This window comes from Pan paniscus, chromosome 22 (genome assembly GCF_029289425.2).
Source record: "Pan paniscus chromosome 22, NHGRI_mPanPan1-v2.0_pri, whole genome shotgun sequence".
Lineage (NCBI taxonomy): Eukaryota > Metazoa > Chordata > Mammalia > Primates > Hominidae > Pan > Pan paniscus.
Genome location: NC_073271.2, coordinates 17,204,211 through 17,220,522, shown reverse-complemented (window position 1 = coordinate 17,220,522; position 16,312 = coordinate 17,204,211). Strand labels below are relative to the sequence as shown.

The window sequence follows — 16,312 nt, the reverse complement described above, 5'->3', positions numbered from 1 at the left end:
AAAGTTTATATTAACATCTCAAAATAAAATTTATCCAATTAGAGTAGACAATTTCATTGGCATACGTATTTAGACTTATTCACCTCTTTTCAAAACCTTATCTGCACGTTAAAATTACCTTTTACCTGGCCCTTTTTTAATTTGTAAAATATAAATGTATCTCTACTGATTATCTTGTCAGTAGATTCTTTAAACATCTTTTATGAATGTAATATTGAAGCATATAAAAATTTTTAATTTAATATTTAAAATATTTATGCTTATATAATATTCATTTTATTACAAATGAAAACAACTTTTTAGACATTAAAAAATTTCAATAGATATTTCCCATCAGAGAATATTTATCAATAAAAAAGAAAAAAATCATGTTCATGCTTCATTTATTTTTAATCAAATTTCAATATTTGAGTCTTATTATAAAGATTCCACTTTGTGATTCTTCATATTTGTACATTTTAATCAAATATACATTGTTCACTTTGACAATGTAATATCATTTACTAATAGAATAAATTTATACTTCTCAGTCCCTACTTATTGTCATCACTTGAAACATTGGCTATTTTTACTGGAGAATGTAGCATAAAAATGGACAACACTTTTATTCTTAGAATTTCCTATTTTATCTTTGGAAACTGATAATGTTATTCAACCATGCTTCCAGATTTTTATACTATTTGGCATATTCTTTCCAGAGTTATAAAAATCTGCTCTTTGCATAATGAGACTTCCTTTAATATCCACTTAAAAACCCACAGAGATCATATTCTTTAGATAGGTGAGTAATTCAGGGTAATTTATAGCTTCAGAACATGCAGCACACTTACTTTTTTTGGTGTTAACTGATTTCTATATATTCCACCTAATGGTCTGCTCTTGTTCAGCCATCTTTAATATCTTTCTGATTTGATATTTGTTCCAACCATCTAGTTCTCGGGAGTTTCCCCACAGAGCTGTAAACTGAACTATTTTCAACATCTTTATTCAAATTTCGATGCTAAAATTTAAAGTGTATAAAAATCATGTTGAGAATCTTTCCTGTTTTAAGTAAGACATTGTGAAAATAATAAAAATATATTTTACATAAATTTTACCCTTTATACTTGTGAAGCTCTTTATAATTCATTTAATTATTCATTTATTTATATCTTTTGAGACAATCTTCTCTATTGCTCAGGCTGGAGTGCGGTGGCACAATCATAGCTCATTGCAGCTTCAGCCTCCTGGGAGATCCTCCCCCACTGAGTTTCCTGAGTAGCTGGGCCCACAGACATGAGCCACCACGCCTGGTTACTTTTTTTTTTTTTTTTTTTGGTAGAGCTTGGGTATCCTTATGTTGCCCAGGCTGGCCTCAAACTACTGGGCTCAAAGGATCCTCCCTCCTGGGCTTCCCAAAGTGTTTGGATTACAAGTGTGATCCACTTCGCCCAGCCATGAGTCTCTTTAGATCCAATGGATAAAGATATTCAATTTTGGTAGAATTGCTTAAAGCAAATAATGTGAGACACATTTCTGAAAATTTCTCTCATATCTAGATGAGAATATGCTTTAATATAAAAAAACAAATTTCTTGACTATGTTTGAAACTTTAAATAGAGCATGTAAGACACTTGCTCATCTGTTTCCTGAAAACCTTTCCCTCTTCACCTTCTCCTCTTTACTTTTTGATTTTTACATTCCAAAATTCTAGGCATTCAGGGTTGTTCAACACACCATGTCCTTTTGTGTCTCCGTACATTTTACTATTCAGATTCATGTGACTTTCTCAACCAGCGTTCCCTCTCTTTTTAAGTATTGTTAATACTTATAAGATGTAATTTTGAATGGATCTTTCCAGTTGCTTTGGCTTTTTCAACTAGAATTCAAGAATGAAGAAAAAGAGACACTCAATATTTCATATTCCAAAGACATGACCAAGAAACCATAAAAATCATAAGCATAATTGTTTCTGAGAATTTATTAACAGATGGCCACGCTGGTTCTGGTATTCCACAACCATCACCCCAGGTCCCCACCTATCTATCTCCATCTATATAGCCTTTAGGGAAAAGTAAATGAAGAATTATGTTGCTTTGGGATTTCTGAGATGTTTTATTTTCCATTTCCCAAACCAAGGAAGGGGGCAATCTCTTGATTTTGAAGTGTGTGTGTGTGTGTGTGTGTGTGTGTGTGTGTGTGTAGGGTAGCAGAACAGAATAGATGATCACTTGAGAAACTCTTAAGACTTGAAAACGAGCGACTAAAATGTATTCCGCTGAGGCTGGAATATCATTTGAGCCCGGAGCAACATAGAAAGACTTTCTCTCTTAAAACAAAAAAGGATCCTGAGCCTCTAAGATGGAGGAAAATATGTTCATATTGAGTTAGAGTTTAATAACTGGTGCGATCTGAGCATCCTCAAGCTCTGTGCCTTCTGGGTCACCATTTAACATTGAAATAACATAATTTCCTTAATTTTATCCCTTGTCTCACCTCATTGCAGAGATCCCTGCTCTGTCCTGAGTTCCCCTGAGCATTCTTATGGCCCTGACTGCCACACTTTGTGTATATATAATATATATATATACACATATAAAATATATATTATATACACACACACTCTTCAATATCAAGAGATTATATACATATGTATATTTATTATTTATATGTGTTTAACTTTTATTAAAAGGTCAGGGGTATTAGTGCAGGTTTGTTACATAGGTAAATTTCTGTAATGGGGGCTGGTTGTACAGATTGTTTCATCACCCATGTATTAGGCCTCATACCCATCAGTTGTTTTTCCTGACCCTCTTCCTCCAACCCTCCACCTTCCAAAACGCCCCAATGTGTGTTGTTGTTCTCTTGTACGTGTCCATGTGTTCTCATCATTTAGCTCCCACTTACATGTGAGAACATACACTATTTGGTTTTCTATTCCTGTGTGTGTTTGCTCAGGATAACGGCCTCCAGCTCCATCCATGTCCCTGCAAAGGACATGATCTCATTCTTTTTGAGGGCTGCATTGTATGCAGGTAGAGGACACTGAGATCTTGATCTCTGGCAAGGAGTTTGCTAAATTGTGGAATTAGCAATATAACCAGGCTGGGGACAGTATGGGTAGACTATTCATAGGAAAACTTGACATGTATCACCTGTTTGTTGGGGACAACTGTGAGCACAGAGCCTGGTTCTTTCTTTGCTGGAAATATTTGAGGGTGAAATGCTGGTTTAAGCAGCCCATGTCTCCAGAATGAGAAGGGATAGTTGTATGCTTGAAAAGGAGGAGAGAATACCTTCAAACCCAGAGTTATTAACAGCCTTCAAAAACCAATAGAGGATGTAAAAAGCCCTTATAAATTCCTTAATCAAAAACAAAAAAACTCAAGACTATTTTCCCTGCAGATGTATTATTGTTCATATGTCTTTTATTGAAAATATGGCAGAACATTTCAAAATGTATTTCTGTGAATGTATTCTTCACATTCCTGAATACATTAAAAATGTATTCAGTTAATCTATTCAAATTACATAGTTAACAAATATACTAAAAATATATTCTTATATTTCAATGTTGTATTTATTGGGTACATTTATTTATTGAGTTTGATACTTATGAGGGATATATTATTTGTATATAGTCTTTTTCTCTTAATGCAGGAACTGAGAGATAGGATAGAGTTATATTAACAATACTTAAAATGCTGTTATATAAAAAAGAGAGAACTGGATACTGGAAGTTAACAGAGAAAAGTTTGTCCTAGAACCAAATCATGCCCTCCCCACCCCTCATCCACCACTCTAACAATCTGTAGTTCAAAACCTAGTGAAAACCCAGCTACCTTTCCTCATCCACTTCACAATCCCAAGTACAAGCCTACTGAGGGAAGGGTAGGAGATAGGATTTGAGAAGGGTTGAGGTTAGTATTTTCATCCAGGCTGGGCAGAATCCTTAGAATATCAAAGTGAATGAAAAGTAATGGTAGCATCCTAAGATATCATTAAGGAATCGGCTTCCCATTAGGAAAGGAAAATGTAAAACTGTACATTCTAGGGCAGTAAAAAGAGATAAATCGAACTATTTTGCATGTGTACATTCCACACTTGAGCTTGTTTAATAGCCATTCAGATCCCACATCACTGCTTTGGGAAAAGAGATTTTTGGGCAACTTGTTCTCATCTAGTCTAAAAAGCCATGAACTTCAGAAAGTGACAGAATGTAACATTCATCTATTTCCTAGTTTGGGGGCATAGATATATTATTCCTTTTCTTAGGGTTTTAGCTAAATAAGAAAACTGGATCATTAATACCATCCTAGCAAGATGCATTTGGCACATGGTTGGGATCTCAAATCTATTTTTTCCTCTTAGAACAAAACTTTCCTGACAGACTTACTTTCTGGTAATCAGATTTTTTCTCTTTATTAACTTCCATTGCTTTTTTACTCGTTATTTCAACCAGTGCCATTATAATGCTGTATTGTAAGAAATTGTAATCACAACATTTTTCCTACTACTTTGTCATCCCTTTGACTTTAGGCAGATAATAATGGTGGGATCTTCACTTGCCAGCACTATTCCTGCCATTTCAAGTCTGCAAACAATATTATCTGCTTGCTATGCTCTAGGTGTTTGTGATGCAGATAGAAAATTGAAAAGTATCTCTTACAAAGGAGAATACAGCAAAGACAGAAAAATAAACAGGAAATTTCTATAGAATAAATGTATGCTGAAAGAGTATGACTGTTCAGGAAAAAAAGGCTTGCTTAGAGAAGTGGTGGTAACCCCATTTCAATGGGCAGTATGCATATTCTTTTGTTTTCATGTAGAACTAATGCATCTTGATCTTGAATGTAAGTAGAGATTAGGTAGTTGAAGGAATAAAAGTACATTGTAGGTCAGGGGTTGGGAGTTTTTCTATAATAGGCCTAATAGCAAATATTTTAGGCATTGAAGACCATGTGTTGGTCTTTACATTTTTCAACCTTACTCTTGTAGTGCAAAAATAGACATTAACAACATATGTGGCAATAAGTGTAACTGTGTTCTAACAAAATCACACAGGCAGAGGACTGACTCTTGTTGTAGGCAAATATATTAACATGAAAGGGTAGATAAATATGGTTTGCAGAGAGATCTCTTTGTATCACCTAGTTTAACTCTCATCACTCTCAAACTTCCACTTTACAAATTATTAACAGCTAATTATTTGGTTATCATTGTGCCAACATTGATAACCATATTAATAACCATTGCTAAGAAAATTAACCCTAACCCTATTAATAACCACTTCTTTGGTTATTAATAATGTGTAAAGTGGCAGTTTGAGAGTGATGAGAGTTACACTAGGTGATACAAAGAGATGGAAGAATGAAAAACTTTGTCACTATTACCAGATTGACTGTTGTCAGTAAAGTCAGAGTGAGAAAGGATGGCTAAAGGGTTATAGTGATGATATTAGAAGCAGAATTGCCTAGGAGACTATTGAAAGGAATAGCTTCTAAGCTTATGCTATATAATAATAGAGAAAGGAGTAGGGTAGGCTGAAAATTCAAGTGGAAAAAACTTTCTTCAGCTGGCCAGATGCAGTGGCTCACGTCTGTAATTGCAGCACTTTGGAAGCCTGAGGTGGGCAGATCACAAGGTCAGGAGTTCAAGACCAGCCTGGCCAACATAGTGAAACCCTGTGTCTACTAAAAATACAAAAAAAAAAAAAAATTAGCCACGTGTGACGGCGGGTGCCTATAATCCCAGTTACTCAGGAGGCTGAGGCAGGAGAATCGCTTGAACCCAGGAGGCGGAGGTTGCAGTGATCGGAGATCGCACCACTGCAACCCAGCCTGGGCGACAGTGTGAGATTCCATCTCAAAGAAAAAAAAAAGAAAAGTTTCTCCGACTAAGCCTTTCCACTGATGAACTATCATAATATGTGCCAGGGTGACAGTTAGACATTTAAATCAGGGTTATGGCATATATCCTTTTAGGTGTATATCCTTTTAGGTGTATATATATCCTTTTAGGTGTATATATATCCTTTTAGGTGTATCATCCTTTTAGGTGTATCATCTTTTAGGTGTATCATATATCCTTTTAGGTGTATCATCCTTGAGGCTTGATGGAAATATATCCTTTTTGGTGTATCATCCTTTTAGGTGTATCACCTATATCCTTTTAGGTGTATATATCCTTTTCGGTCTATCATCCTTGAGGCTTGATGAAAATTTATTTAAGGGGGCCAAATGGAGAAAGAACAATTATGAGGCTGTCCAAGTGAAAGCCAATGAGAGATTGTTATAGGACAGCGTTGATGACGATCGTGAAAGCAGGCAAATATTTTAGAGATAAATTTTGTTGAATTGGTCATGGATAATTATCAAGAGAAATTGAAACAAGGTTGCATAATCTTAGTATGCTAACTTAAGCTCATTTTTGGATATTCAAGAGGTAAAAAATATCAAAAATAGAGAAAATTGGGTATATGTGTGTACAGGAAACTTAATTAATTGTTAAAAATAGTAATATTTTAAATATTAATTAGATAAATAGAACACAGATGAATGATAATAAAATTAATGTCTCTCAATAGGAAAAGTGTAATTGATCATTTTCTGGTGGAATTTAATGCCTTGTTTTCTAAAGATTAAGATTGGTGACAGGCTGTGTTTATATGGCATTTGTCTTTTTTTTCTGAAGAAATTATAGACTTTACTTGAAATGTCGGTGTTATCAGTCTCTTTCCTTACAAAGATAAATGTTGCATTACATCTAAATTACGATATTTTTATCCTTCTCATTAAGGGAAAAAGAGAGAAAGAGAAAGCAATATAGAAGAATGAGTCAAAAGAGTTGGATGAATGACTTTATACTCCCATGTAGCTAATTGTAAATTTTCAAGGGCAAAAAATTGACAATGACTTTAATAAGTCTTGTGGCTTTGTACATATATATTTTGACATATGCCTCTATGTCGGTGCCGCAAACACATTTGGTTTCTTCCTTTCTGGGCAGCACAGTGCTATTCGGCATGAAGTATGACCAGAGTGATTGGTAGAGGGTCTTTCAAAGTATTTAGAGCCATCACTGAGGGAAGAATAAGAAAGAAATGCCATTTATAAGATCCAAAGAAAAACAAAGTCCCCATTAAGAACTGAGATGTGAACATCACTTAACGGTGTCTCCTAGCTAGTCTCATGTGTCACTTGAAACTTATTGAAACTTCAAGCACAGAGTGCAATAGGGTGAGATTAAAGGTCGAAAACTTTACATTTCCTTTCTGGAATGAGTTTCCAGAAAGAATAGCTAAACTTATGATTCATCTTGGTATTTTATTTGTAGTTGTTATTTTGAGGGAATACATATCATGTAAGTCTCTACATTGTACTTACTATTTGGGGCATTGTGTCGCTATTTATAATTTACAAAGTGTTTTGAAAGCAAGATCTAGATGAGGAATAGTTCTAAAGTCATAGGACAGTGTCAGGAATCAGTTTGCATAAACTTCATCTTCCCCAACATATCACCAATCATCGAAAACAGAAAGCAAAGTCAGAAAATTTCCTCATGTCATGTTAAGGAAATTATTGGTTTTGAATTTTTGGTTTTGAGTCATTGCTTTTGAATTTTTCAGAATCTAAATAGTAGGGCATTTGCCACTTCCTCTAATATATTTGTCTCAAAGATGAAAAAACAATTCTGATCCATAGTAGTGAAGTCATTTAAATAACAAGGTTGTTTCCAATTGTATTATATACTTATTTACATTCCAAGTTTATTTCCCCAAATTTGAAAGTGACATATAATTACACATAATTTTAAAACTTTTGAAAAGTTTAATAACATGTTAACTGAAAGATGTAGAAAGTAAATCTAATATAGATTAAAAAATACAAATCTGGAGAAACATAATCAGCTACAAGAGAAGTAAAGAAAGTACACGGCACAGAATTAAGCCTGTGATTTAAACTAGCTGCAAAGTCAGGATCCAAATTCCTGTTATGCAACAAATCAGCTGTAAACTTGAGAAAAATATTTTTTCTCTCTCTGCCCTATGTCATTCATTTGTAAAATCATCTATCTGCCAGGAGTGTAGTAAAGATTAAATTAATTATGAGATATAAATTACTTAGAAAAACACATAGCACATATTAAATAATGATTAAAGGTTATCTGTCTTCAATTATTAGTTATTAATATTCCATTCTTGTAAAAAGAAATTTGATAATAATTTATTTTCTGTATTTTATTCATGGTTTTTCATGTCTATTTCCATGACATACAAGTTTAATATAGCTTATAAAAGTGACTCAGTTATACACAGATATTAAATTTCAAATGAAATGCTCTAATATAAAAAACATTCTGTTTCAGAAAGAAATTAAGTTACACTGTTTTCATGTAAATGTTCATGTAGTGATTGATACTTCTATTCAAAATAAAATGAAGAGTTGACATAATTCCTCAGCTAATATAGTCTCAAATCTTCATACTGAAAGTGAAATCGTTATACTGCATGTAACATTTGTTCTTGCTGGAAGTTGTCTAGAGTTATAGTAATCACAATGCAAAAAAAAAGGGAAATATATATTTAAGTATCTAGAGAAGTATTTAGGCATATAGATATCTTTAGTTATGTACATTCTTAGAAGATCGTGTTCCCAATTCAAGTTTAGTATATATACATACTTTATATACATATATATAAAATATATATGTATATATTTTTTTACAGGTGAATGTATGTATATGCATAAAGCTAAGTATATATGTATATTTATCACATATATAGTAGATATATACCCCAACTATGCTTCAGTATTTAGAGATAATGCAACAGAAAATTACTGAAAACAACCTTTATTTTTAAGAACAGGAGAATATAATGTTTCCCAAATTAAGATGGGAGCATTCGTTTGTTTCAACACTGAGGTACCTATGGCAGCTGTGTTACTCTTGCTACATTTCAAATTCCTTGGGTAGGATGACACCATTGTAGTTTACTGGATTCTTTCTTCTCTGTTTTGGTTTGTGTGCTTGGTTTTTTTGGAGAGTGACTGGATGTGTCTCCTGGTATATAAGCCAACGTAAACAGAACTTTCAATAGGTCATGCTTAATAAAGACAGAATGGATGCGATCATTCTGTTCAAATTAAGGTATCCTATATGCCTGTGGGTTAGATTAAAGGGCATTACTCTGATATTAACCTTGTTTTTTCAGTCTTTCCCAGATTTTCTAAACTTTCCAGAGAAAATGGTCTTCTCTCTGGCTCAGCAAGAAGATGAACTTTAAACACTGAGAAACTGGTCATCTCCCTGGCTCAACCAGAAGATGAACTTTAAACACTACTCTCAATGACTTGATGTTCCCATCACTACTCCTGTCATAAAGGGAGGGGACTCAGATATTGAGAATTTTATGATAGAGTGAACTGTCTGGTATGTCATTTAAGTAAGCCCGTTGCTGAAATATTTTCCATGTTATTAGAAAGAGCTGAAGAGAGGGATTGAGATGGCTTCTTTATTTTTTGTCTTTTGGGAATTAAAGGAACCTGGTTCAACAAGGGCCTACACCTAAGTCTCTTGTTGTACCAGAGTACAATTTAGGACTGCTCCTGAGGAAGGAATTAGCTAGAAATCTAGAGAGTAAGGGTAACAGATTTACAATAGAATAACAGCCTCAGTATTTTTGGTTCCTCTCCAGTAAAGATCACAAAGAATATTGCTAAATCGCTAAAACACCTTTGCAATAATGTAAGGGCTTACAACTATACACCAATGTAGCTCAGTTACTAAACTGGAGTAAAATAATTTCTCTTGTGTAGAAAAATTGGTTGGCTGTGGTTTTATAGCAGATTTGCAATTATTAATAGTTATGCCAATAATCGTTTAACAGTGCATATGTTAATATGTATGGAAAGACAATGTGTATAGACAGATGTGTAAAATTGAAAAATAAACATATAACAAGAGAGAAACATCTATCGAACAGACAATATACATACACATCAAACACAACAGCAGTTTTAGTGACCACAATATTTATTTCTCATTTTTACATTGGTTACTTTACTGACAACTGAAAATGACAGCTGGCAATGCAGCTAACAGTTTCAATAAAAGTATAAAACAAAAGACTGTGTACAAAGTACGTGTCTTTCTGCTTTTGTAATCTTCCGTTGGAAAAAATTTACACACCTAAGTAACCATCTGTTTTCTTCAAGAAAAAATCATTCTTATTTCTCTCTCTCATCTTGAAAACAGCTGTCAGCCAGGAGGGCAGAGCTGAAATTTATTGCCACATCACATGAAGCATAGAACAGACTCTGCTACTCCTTGAGATTCAAAACTTTGCCTCTCACAAAGTTACCTTTTATTTTCCTCTTGTTTGTCACTCATCTCCCCTAGTGTGCTCTTTTTATTTCTTTTACTATTAATAATAAAATCTGTGGATGACTGTATTATTGAATGATTACCTTAGTACAATAATTCAAGAAGTATTTGAATATTGCATCATTGGCTTTAGAAAACAAGTATTTATAGGCCATTTCAACTTCATATATATATATATATAATATATATATTTAATTTTCACAAATTGAACATACCCACAAAACTAGCATCCAAATCAAGAATGCAAATACTGCCAACATTCCAGAAGTTTCTTTAATACTTCATTCAGATCACTACCTGCCTGCTCAAAAGATAACCATTACAGCCAGGCACGGTGGCTCACGTCTGTAATCCCAGCACTTTGGAAGGCCGAGGCAGGTGGATCACCTGAAATCAGGAGTTTGAGACCAGCCTGGCCAACATGGTGAAACCCCATCTCTACTAAACATGAAAAAAAAAAAAAAATTAGCCGGGCGTGGTGGTGCACACCTGTAATCCCAGCTACTTGGGAGGCTGAGGTGGGAGAACTGCTTGAACCTGGGAGGCAGAGGCTATAGTGAGCCGAGATTGTGCCACTGCACTCCAGCCTAGGCGACACAGCAAGACCTGGTCTTAAGAAAACAAACAAACAAACAAAAAAACTATTACTCTGAATTTTTGCCTTTTTTACCTTCTGTAATTTATTTTTTTCTTGGCCCTGATTCAATTATATCAGGCATTATTAAAATTGAATTAAAATCTGAACACAGTGAAATGTACAAATATTAAGTATACAATTTGATGAGCTTTACAAATGTACATACCTCCATACATATCTCAATTGCGATAGAGTCATCCAAGAAAATTTCCTTGTGCTTTCTTATTACAGCCAGTCCATACACATCACAGACAAAAACGTTTTCTGATTTCCATTACCTTAAATTTATTTTGCCCAATTTTAGCCTGTCACATAAATGAAATCATGTAGCATGCATATTTTGGGGGAGTCTGACTTCTTTCACAAAAAGATGTCATTTCAAAATTTCATCCATGTTTCCTCATAACTCGGAGGTACCAGCTAGCTAATTGGGAAGGATGGTTTGTAGAGTTCCTAGAATAACAAAGCTGAATACAGAAAGCTGAGTTTGAAGCAGAGACACAATAGCTTAAGAACTGGCACAAGCCAAGAGGGAAATATAAAGGTTATTATAACAATTGGTGACTTCAAAATAGCTGTGGTAGCCTCAGACCAGAAGCTAGCTCAAACAAACAAACAAACAAACAAACCAAACACCAGCATAGAAACACTGAGATAACTGACATCAGAATTTGGAAGTTGGAAGATATTTCCACTAACTATAAGGTTAATAGAACTAGGTTGGGAAAAGTAATTATGCACTTGGAAATAGTTTACTTATGTAGTGGAGCAGAGTCCACAACAAAAGACAGAAATAAATTTCATTTAAAGTCTGACCCAGAGAACCCAGGTTTCTACTAACTGGAAAACCAGATAGTTACCATTATGATGGACAGTTGATACATTCTGAGGAGGTTTTTGTACCCTTGCCCATAGTTTTACAGCCATTTGGGGATTTCAATTCTAAGAAATCAATGCTGCAGAGAGTCAGAAAGACTGAAAATGGTGTAGAAGTTACAGTATTGCAAACTGTAAGCAATTTTATAAAAAAAAATCACTTTCAGCAGGGTGGATATGAGAATATTCTTGGAAATAGTGAATTCTCAACATCATGTTGTACTTTATTTTAAATTATCAGAAAACTAAGCAATAATCTTATTTGAGGCTGCATACAAGAAACCTGTGTTCTATGAATGCAATTGTCTTATGAGAATAGAACAGAATACCGTACTCTAAAGATAAGCTTGTCAAGTGTAGATATGGGCAAGCCTAGATTTAACCAGTGCTTATGTAAAAAGTATGCCCAGGTGGGGATATTCTTATATATTCTTGGTTGGTGAAAATAATGGATATGAATAAAATATTTTTCTTGCTATATCTGTAATAAATAATTTAATATAATAAAACAAAGGCAGTACAGTTCCTATACAATTTTCTATAAAGTGAAGAAAGTGATACCATAAAAATGCATGAAAAAAGCAAATACCTGAAAGTTATCTACCTCAGAAACCCAAATAAATTGGTATATTTTTTCATATAAAAAGTGGACTTTATGAAAGAAAAATATAAATGAGTAAGCGAAAAATAGGCTGTTTGCCTAAATTTAAGAATTTTTGGTTGAAATTAGTAGAAATCCATTTCTACCAAGATGGAAAGGAGGGAGTAGGGAAACAGGGAGCTTTTATGAAAGTATCCAGGGCTGTGCCACAGAATTCAAGGGTAACCAATCTTCTAAAGAGACTCTGCAGAAAATGGAAAATCTCTGGGAATCTAGCGTGAAGTCACAGCACTGCTCCTTTAGGTATATGTCTTTGCATTTGCCTCAGTTTTCTGTCCACTGGGCAGCTGCACAAGCAATGCAAGCCTGACAATGTTCTGGGCAATGTTATCTGGAACTCCAGAGCAAACATCGCTTGCCAGTGTTGTTCCCTATCGAGATGAAATGTCCAGGCCTTTACATCCTCACCTCCGCTTGTAACTGGATATGGACTGTCCTGGGTGACATGTGACCTTCAGGGAGGCAGCTGTCTGCCGCTGAGACAAACCACAGAAAGGTGACAGTTGGAGATGTCTACAGACTGCATTCCCTGAAGCCTGGCAGCGAGCACTTTCTCGAAGGGGCATCTAGAAGGAACATCCCCCTGACTACCACAATGCACTCCCTTTGCCTCTTGGATTCACTTTTTCATATACTTTCAGCAATTAGCTCTCCATGAATTCACGACACTCTTTTCTTTGAAGAGTAAAAGTATAACAGATTAGTTAAGTGAACTATAGCCCTAGTGCTGTACTTAATTCTCAGGGACCAAGTGATACTTATAGACTCTTTCTTCCACTTTTCATTTTCTTTCCCCTTTATCCTCAGCTACTCCCTCTGCTGGCCTCACGGATGACTTACCTCTTGATGAGACTGAGACCATCATCCCTGAGGGTGTGACTTCCTGTTCATCACAGCTTCTCGGGCCAGATTGCTGTATCTGTCTTTTTGCAATTGTCACAATTGGGTGAAGAATTACCAAGACCTACTTAACTAGATTATCTGGGTGCCACGAATATTCACTGCTCCATTGCGTAACACCACTTTTGCCTTTTCCTCAACATGAAGGTTAATTACCATTGCCAAGATTGTGACTCCACTTCTTGTCTGCTTGTCCTTGAAACAAAAACCTCAGAGTGCCCAGGGGACAGCTGTGCCCGGTTTCTAGCTCAGTTGGAAACTTGCTTTTTCTAACCCCTTTGGGAACCTGGATGTCTACTCGAAAGCGTCCAGAGTCGCAGGCATGGGAAGTACAAAGTCCCATGGTGGGTCATGAGAATAATGACCTCTGCTTCCCTTCCTTATATCACAAAACCATGTATTCTTTCTTTAGGCCACAGAATCACATAATGGTGTTTGATGCAATGTATATCCTACCTCCTAGAGGATGGCATCTATAGTAGTCTGTTCTCACGCTGCTAATAAAGACATACCAGAGACTGGGTAATTTATAAAGAAAAAGAGTTTTAATGGACTCACCGTTCCATATGGCTGGGGAGGCCTCACCATCAGGGCAGAAGGCAAAAGGCACATCTTACATGGCAGCAGGCAAGACAGAACATGTGGAGGGGAACTCCTGTTTATAAAATCATCAGATCTCATGAGACTTATTCACTATCACGAAAACAGTATGGGAAAAACCCACCCCCATAATTCAATTACCTCCCACCAGGTGCCTCCCACCAGGTGCCTCCCATGATATATGGGGACTATCACAATTCAAGGTGAGATTTGGGTGGGGACACAGACCCAGACCATATCAGCATCTCATCTCCACAGAATATGGCCTCTAGACTGGGGATTCAGAAATGTATCCGCCATTGCTTCAGTTCTGTATCAGGTCAGCAGGTCCTGGGTGGTGATCTTATGTGATCTGAGCAGTGGATCTCACGTTCAGGGCCTACTTATATCCTGAAAAGTGGGTCCATTGATCTCAGGTGATATTAGACAGGATCCTGGCTAGTAAATTAAACACCGTAAATGGTAAAATAGTGGTGCTTGTTGAGGCTCTTAGGGCAAGAGAAATCGATATCCAGAATTTTTTTTATATTTCTGTGAGAATAGACTGGTGGCTATCCTTATATGAAAGAGCCTAAGGTGGTCACTTTCCCAGCAAGTGGCTGGATGGTGGCCTAGAAGAATAGTGCCGTGGTGAGGGGTCAGCCTTAGTGCTTATTGCTATCAGGTTGGCTGTTTGGCAATGGAAATAGCTAGATTATCCATGAAAAGTGAGAATCCACTCTGTTGGGCCCATTCCTATTCTCCATGTCTACTACAGTGACCACTTCTTTTGTGTGCCTATTGTGTTAATTCTGAAGCAGTCAACGGCAGAGGCTGATGGATGTCAACCTACCAGTCATTTTGTCTAGTTGGTTATTTAATTCAACATCTGAGACAAAATGTTCTTTGGTATCTGTTATTATGTTATAAAAAGATCATCATAGTCTGTGCCCACTCCCACGTGTCTGTCTTCATGCCTCTAACCCTGAGTTCCTTGCCTCATATTTTCCTATCCTTTTCTTTCTAAGCCTCTGAACAACTAGCCAGGCCTTACCCTCTGGCCATAAGGCCATAGACTTGCTAATACCATGGTCCTTTTTTGTGTGTATAAAGTACACGATAAGATGCTGCTCCTGAAACTCTGCCCACTGGGAGCATTTTCCCCAGCTCTGTCTTTCATGATCACCCCAGAAAGAAGCATACAGAAGCTGCTATCTATTTTTGATTTGTAAACACATACTGAGCCAGCTCATCTGTAATTTAAATGGGCATTTTGCTCCTTTCTTAAAGTGCTCCTACATCCAGGCAAGAGTTGAAAGAAGAGCATGGGTACAACAGTGTTGAAAGCCACAGATTTCTGGTGAGCTTCCCTTTTAGGAGACACATTTAAGGTTTTTTGCTGCATAATGGGCAGGTATAATGTAAACTTTTTCTTTCTTTTCTACAAAAGCTTCAGTAAATTTTCCATCACTTAAGAATGCTTTGTTCAAACAAAGTCTTCTTGGGATTTTCAAAGAAATGAAAATGTTGAAGCTGACACTTTGATTACTGACACTTTGATTACACTTTCAGTGTAGAAAAGTAACTTGATTTTTAAATGACTGTTGAAGAGATTAATGGAAGGAAGAGAGTAAAGACAGGTTTTTGAGTGGATATTAGAACAAAATGAAAATATTTTTGATCAGGAAGATTTCAGAAAGCTAAAAATGACTTATGAGACTGAATAATGGTCTCCAGAGATGTTCATGTCTTAATCCCCAGAATCTGTGACTGTTAGTTGATATTGCAAGAGGAACTTTGCAGTTGTGATAAAGTTAAACGAGGAGATTAACCAAGATTACCCAGGTGGGCCCCTCTGAAGTCAGAAGACAATGTAATTACAGAAGCAAAGGGGTAGAGAATGAGACTTGAAGATGTTGCGCTTCTAGCTTTGAAGATGTCTAGAAAGGCAGTCTCTGGAAACCGGGAAGGGCAGGGAAGCAAAGTCTCCCTGGATCCTGCAGAGGACAGAGCCCTGGTGATGCATTTCAGACTTCTACCCTCCAGAAGGATCAAATTCTACAAATATGTGTCCTTTCAAGCCCCTAAACTAGTGGGCATTTGTTATAGCAGCAGTAAAAAATGAATACCATGTGCTATTTTGAAATCTGACTTTTGTGAGAAGCCAGTTAAGTATTTATTTTGTTAACAATTGGCTTTTGTGCTCACTGGAGGTTAAAAACATTTTTGTCATTAATACACTTTGAATACTCAGTCCTAAGTAATATAAGTAGCGTGACCTTTTTTGCCCTTTC

At 35.9% G+C, this 16,312-nt stretch overlaps 1 long non-coding RNA gene across 10 annotated transcripts in view; it reads left to right on the top strand.

The window, feature by feature from the left end:
• The window catches only part of LOC129394953 (uncharacterized), a 215,865-nt gene that overhangs the window by 47,292 nt on the left and 152,261 nt on the right, over window positions 1-16,312 (top strand). For 2 of the 10 annotated variants that reach the window (XR_008622379.2, XR_008622385.2), the window contains one exon: window positions 9,194-12,373. The exons of 6 other annotated variants lie outside the window; for them this stretch is intronic. This is a non-coding gene — a long non-coding RNA (uncharacterized LOC129394953). Of the gene's footprint in view, window positions 1-9,193; window positions 12,375-13,346 lie in introns of those variants that run through there. 2 more of the 10 variants (XR_008622383.2, XR_008622381.2) reach the window with 2 other exon arrangements.